The sequence below is a fragment of the Saccoglossus kowalevskii genome, chromosome 22 (genome assembly GCF_978046115.1).
Source record: "Saccoglossus kowalevskii chromosome 22, keSacKowa6.1, whole genome shotgun sequence".
Taxonomy (NCBI): domain Eukaryota; kingdom Metazoa; phylum Hemichordata; class Enteropneusta; family Harrimaniidae; genus Saccoglossus; species Saccoglossus kowalevskii.
Window position 1 is genome coordinate 21,666,535 of NC_140662.1, and position 6,400 is coordinate 21,672,934.

Genomic DNA, 6,400 nt, shown 5'->3' on the forward strand with positions numbered 1-6,400 from the left:
TTTCTCAATGACCTGGTGTGAACGCAGTGGAGTGAACCATTCTTTCTCATAGGGGTGAATAGGTTAGATATGTTGTTTTGTTTGGAGATGTGGCAATATATTTTTTGAACAATTATACTACACTCAGTAATAAAAAATAACAATTTCATAATAAAAACCATACGTCATTCAAAATGGGTACCAAAAGTAAAAACAATGTCCAACATTTTTTTAATGTTTAAAAATTGTATGTTTATATGCTCTTAGCATTATTTTTAGTAGAGCATGATCTTAATTTGCAAAAAAATGGTAAACAATCGCACAACTCGCTTACTGGTTTCTAGGTGATACTTATCATTTGTTTAAAACAAGCATAATACAAAGTGTATTTTTGCTGTGAACTTGAATTTAACTTCAAGTTACCCGCAGGTTGTATTAATATTATGGACGAAGCTAATTTTTCATGGGGTCAAAAATGAATCTTATCTCTATGTAGAACATTCACAAGCACTGTTCACAATGATTCTTGGAATGGTTTGCATAGTGATATTGTTTTTGTTTCGTCAAAATGAGCATATTTTTTGTGAGTTTATTCGATAATGTCGAGAAACTGACTTACTGGAAAGTATTAAATAAGCAAGCATTAAACAAGCATACACGCATACTTACACGCATGCGCATACTTAGGCTCTAAACTCACTGCCACGGTAACGAGCCTTGCCACAGTTAGTAGATGCTCATCTACTAGTAACAGACACCAATCCTAAACATTTGGCTCCAGACAGCGTCTGGTGAGCACGCCCTCACAGTTACTAGATGAAGAGGTGCCGAATTGTTCGAGTTAGGGACATTGAGTTACGAGCGTCGAATTACGAAAACATCAAATTACAAAAATAACCACGCCCACTTTTGCAAAACCGAGATGCTGAATCGTTCGAGTTACGGATATCGAGTTACGAGTAACGAGTAACGAAAACATCGAGTCACAAAAATGACCACGCTCATATTTTAAAAAAACACACCCACTATTGGGTAGGCCAAGAATTCATATTTTTAACAATAGAAAACGATCGGATGCCATGACTACAACAATGATTTTCAGTTCACAACAGTCTGCAACTTTTTTTTCTTGAAACCAGTGTGTATGTAAAATCGACACGATATACTTGAGTATTCTACATAGCACAAATTAATTTACATACATGACCACAAGCCATTCGTTGGTAAGCGCAAGGCGCGATGCACACTGGGAAGTCTATACGGTCGCCCAAAATTGTAGTTGACAAATCTCTCTTTGAAACATCTCGTAACAATCTTGGCAATAACTTTAATCTAAATGGGATTAAAAGAACGTTTCCCATTGGTTAGTTTTGTACAGTGGTATATCATGGTAAAATGGCGGCTTTGAGATCAAATTGTGCTTTCGAATGATAATAAAATTCAACTCAGTGCCGTTTGTATGCAAATATAGATACATGTGTGTAGCTATATTTATCTGTGACAGGTAGAAGTGCCCTCAACGTTGTGTTATAAGAAGTACAAGTTTAGTATTAGCATTGACACTCGTCGTCGCGCGGCGTTTGAATTCTTAAATAAACAATGTATTTTATACATTCGACTCGAACAATATACGTTGCCACCAACACCGTCCTCCAAACGTATTCCTCACCTTCTAAACGCCGTTCTGTTTTCATTAAGAGTGATTTCATCATCTGCCCCAGCTCTGTAATACCTCAGCGTGTCCTTCTTCAATATTTGTATCCGTTTATGACGTTTTTGAAGCGCCCGTTGATCCAAAGTTCGACGCATGGAAAAGCATATTTGTTCACGCGAACATTATAATAATCTGGTATGAAACATACTTTGCTTATAATCTCTAACCTATTTTTACCGTACCTCAAAAAAGGGCGGGGTCATTTCATAGTATACAAACATTAACTACTGTAACAACTTCATCCATGCAAGAGATGGTGTCTTTTTATATCTGCCACGTCATCAAAAAGTCTTGCCAAGAGGTCAAATATAAATATAAATTTATTGTGAATTACCAAACAACAATGACAAGAGAGATTCGCTATATCAACCTTTCGCTATTAATCATTTTCAAATTACCGCAATTCGCTAAAATTGCATGTCGCTTTTCAACATATTTTACAGTACTTTGAAACGCTGGAGCCGTATTTATCGCTTTTACTGTCAGTATGAATGGAATACATTTAAAGCGAGGAATCGTCATCTGCGCATGCGTCAGATGGCCATAGCGTATCATTCGCGTGCTGGTTTCCGGCGTCCCTGCGAATGGCGAGTAGGACGCCATTCTCCGTCACAGAGACTATGGGTCACTAAGCTAGGTAGTCGCCAGGGAACGTCCCACTAGTCTCTGCCACAGGCTAATTTAAATATTAATGACCGGACCTACATTTTGCTTTGCCATGAATGTGTTCGCGTCGCTCCGTGGGGGTTCCCCAAACGACGTGGCAGAAAGTAGATGTATTGGTCTGTTGCTATGCAAGCGAAAATCGTATAAACTGTATAAAATTTATGTTTGAGAAAATTACCTAAACACGTTTGTACTTATCGATTTCCTAGTTCGCTATCTTTTTCCTAACATCGCCCAGTTGTGATATAGCAGGCGAACGAAAACTGAGCAGGCGCGAGGCGCCCGCGTCACCCCGAGGCAACGACGCGAACGCACATACGATTTGAACTGACGATTCACATACGTCTCCTACCGCACGATCTACTTTGTCATTATTTTAAGATTTTGAAAAGATTTTAGCACTGAATGTAAACATATTTGACATATTTATTTTAAATAACAAACTTTTTTTTCAACAAAAGCTTAGAAACAAATGAATTAAAAAAATACGTGGAATACCAACAATTTTTGTGTAAAATGTCGCCTGTGGCAGAGTCTAGTTGCAGCTCTCTGTGGCTCCCTAGGTCAAGAAGACTCTGCAAGTGAGAGTGGTAGGACGCAGGTCGTTGTATCGTCACAGGAAGCGCTGTCCCAGCACCATTGTCCGCCTACACGGTGTTGTTCCGTTCGGACATTCCTTCCTTACTACAACCCCGTGCGGTAATTATATTCATAATCGTGTATGTCACGTGGTTGCGCGATAGAAAGTATATAGAAAGCTTTCTTACACAATGACTGCCGGAAAGCGCTTGGATTTGCATTTTATGATGTATTCGGCTTCATTTCTGTCGATATATGTTGCAGTGACATCATGAGCTCTGAGGTATAACACCTACTCTTCTAATAACACTATTACCACGCTCCATGGTCGCAAGGCCGGTAAAGCATAACAAAATAAGAATTTACTATTTCCAGTGCGACTAAAACCGAACACATCAGACTCGGCACTAAGTATAGCTATAGCTTGAATAGCTTTGGTCTGAATATCAGTGAGTTGCATGATGTATGGATATCGTAGCTTTGTTGCCTCGACATCCAAGCCAACACAGTTTCCACTGTACGCATTTATTCTCGGGTTAGGCATTTTCACCGCCTGGCAACCATCATGGTGAAAACAAATGCCAATGAATTCTCAGAAAACAGTATTTTGGGATGGTTGTTGACACCACTCCACCCCCCCCCCCACCCCCCCCTGAACAGTGTAACAAGATTATCCCTACATATGTAACATATTTAAATTTGATTGTTTAGGATTACTTCAAAGTTTAGTTATTAGTGGACATCCGGGCATTTTCTACCGCCTGGCAACCCTCGCGGTGAAAACAAAGACCAAAAACTCACAGAAAACGGTACTTTGCGATGGCTGTTGAGAGTCCCCTGAACAGTGTAACAAGATTAGCCCCACGTGTGTAACATATATGGATTTGGTTGTTCAGGATTACTTCAAAGTTGAGTTTGTGTTGTTTTCTCGAGTTTTCACCGGCTCCAAAGCCCGTAGAAATACGTGGTACAGTGGTGCGCGTCTTAGCAACGTAGAACGTCTGTGACGTACTCCGCCCCGAGGATTGCCATATCCTCGGGGCGGACATCCGGGCATTTTCACCGCCTGGCAACCTGCGGCGGTGAAAACAAAGGCCCAAAACTCGCATTTAACGGTACTTTGGGATGATTGTTGAGACTCCTCTGAACAGTGCAACAAGATTAGCCCTACGTGTGTAACATATATAAATTTGATTGTTCGGGATTACTTCAAAGTTGAGTTTGTATTGTTTTCTCGAATTTTCACCGGCTCGACCGGCGTTCCACAGCAGCGCGCACAGAGCCCATAGAAATGCATGGTACAGTGGTGCGCGTCTTAGCAACGTGGAACGTCTGTGACGTAGCTCCGCCCCCGAGGATTGCTCCACTGGGCCGGGACTCCGACCCAAATGCACGTTACTAAGGGACGTAATATGAAAACATTCTAAAATTCGCTTTCCGTAAACAAGTCTTCATTAGAGAGTTTAAGATTTGCGTACGTAACGGGAACGTAACGTGTTGTTCTAATTTCGTTTGCGTTACGTTCACGGGTGTCAGAAAACGATTAAGTACAAGCGCCCACAACGGGAACGTAACTGAAACCAGAACCATGTAAATCCGTCTCTCATTGGGCAACTATAACTATCCAATAAAATTTATGTCATTTAACGTCCGGAATCTGAATTAGTAGTTAGTTCCCAGACATTTGACAGAGCTCTCGCTATTTCCATCCACTCTGCTGAGGTCCCAAGCCTGTTTGCCGACCTCTTTCAGCAGAACAATATCATGCGTTTTCAGAAAGTATATAAATATCAGCTAAAATGCATCCAATATTTCTTATTTTATCATAAATATACAAAATCACTCTAATATAAAACGTGTTATCAATGTCAGTAAAAATTAATCAAAATTGACAGCAAGAAAAGCTCTCGGAAATCAACTACGAGTCAGTCACCTTGATCACGTTCAAAACGACTGCCGTACGACCAGGCAACCGATGACGTCATCGGTTCGCGCGGATGTCATGCACAAAGCAGTGACGTATAATTTCTCGTTCCGTTCTCGTATGCGCATCTTAATGTCTCTATTGCTGCAATAACGCCATGCCCATACAATGTGCAAAGCAAGGACTAAATATTTGAGATGGTTCTGGCATTTCTCGCTGTTTCTGTACAAATTAATAACAAAAAGGAGAGTTTTTTATTCGCCCAACTTTCGAGAGTAAAGGGATTTGCATATGATTTGCTAGTGGCTGTTATGAATGATAATTAAGCCTGTTATATATCAGCATATTTTTTCAATATCAATAATTGCAATATAAACATCTACAAATGAAAAAAATACAATTTAAACAAAATCGTACAATAAATCGGCTTAAGGTAAAAGCCTACTCATAAATTTATTTATTTATTTATTCGTTTTGCAATAAATTGTACTCCAAGGCAATATAAGGATATTGAACTAAAAAAAAGTTGGGGGTCACCAGCCTTTTTTTCGAGAAATGGATGGTTGTATTTTAGTGGAAAGTCGCCATTTTGACACTATTATAACACTTTTACCACAGGTTCCTATGACAGAGATATTATGCAATATCTCACAATCTAGCCCGGTGACACAGGCTGAAAAAATCATATATTGTTTTGTTGTTCTGAATTATTTAAAAAAATCTGGATTTTAAAAAGTGTCAAAAAATGCAATTTTCTTTTAACATTTTGTTCTATGGAATTGTTCTAAAAATAACAATTTTTAAGAAATATTAGGACACGTTTCTCAAAAAGCATAACTGTAACACACAAAATAATGCTATTTCATTATACCATGGGACATTAGCTTCATGATTGTACATAATAAACTAATGAACATTGTCATGCGATTTATGATCAATTTTGTCAAAAATTATGACTAGGCTTCTACCTTAAAATCATGTATCTTGCCAGCATGGCGATGATAGCTTTAGCGCAGCTAAATACTAGTATAATACACTAAATATAGCAATAAATTCTGCTAGCAACTTTTGAATAATGTACGTTTCCTGTTGAATATTTCCCTTATACGTGAATTACTGTCGTCATCGCAACGAAAATCAAGTTCAAGTGGCCGTATTAAAAATAGAAATATGGCAAACATTCTAAATAACAAATCCCCAAACCAATAATGTTTTGAACATCGTCCGTATTTTAAAAAATCACATTGAATTTGAGAAAAAGTTATTAGCGTTGCCAAGATTTGACACGATGAACACAAAATAACCCACGTATACGTAAAGTCATAAACAGTGGTCTACTTTGTCCGACCAAAAATGACCAAATTTATACTCACTCTTATACCATCAATAACAGGGTGTATACCAAGCTACCCGTTGGCTGTTCCACTGCAAGTGAAGGCTATAGTTTCCCGGTATACTAGTATTTTAAAATGTGGGTATTATCTCTTTTACTGCCTACGCCCTCTATCGCTCGTAAATATATAGTATAAAAATATTTA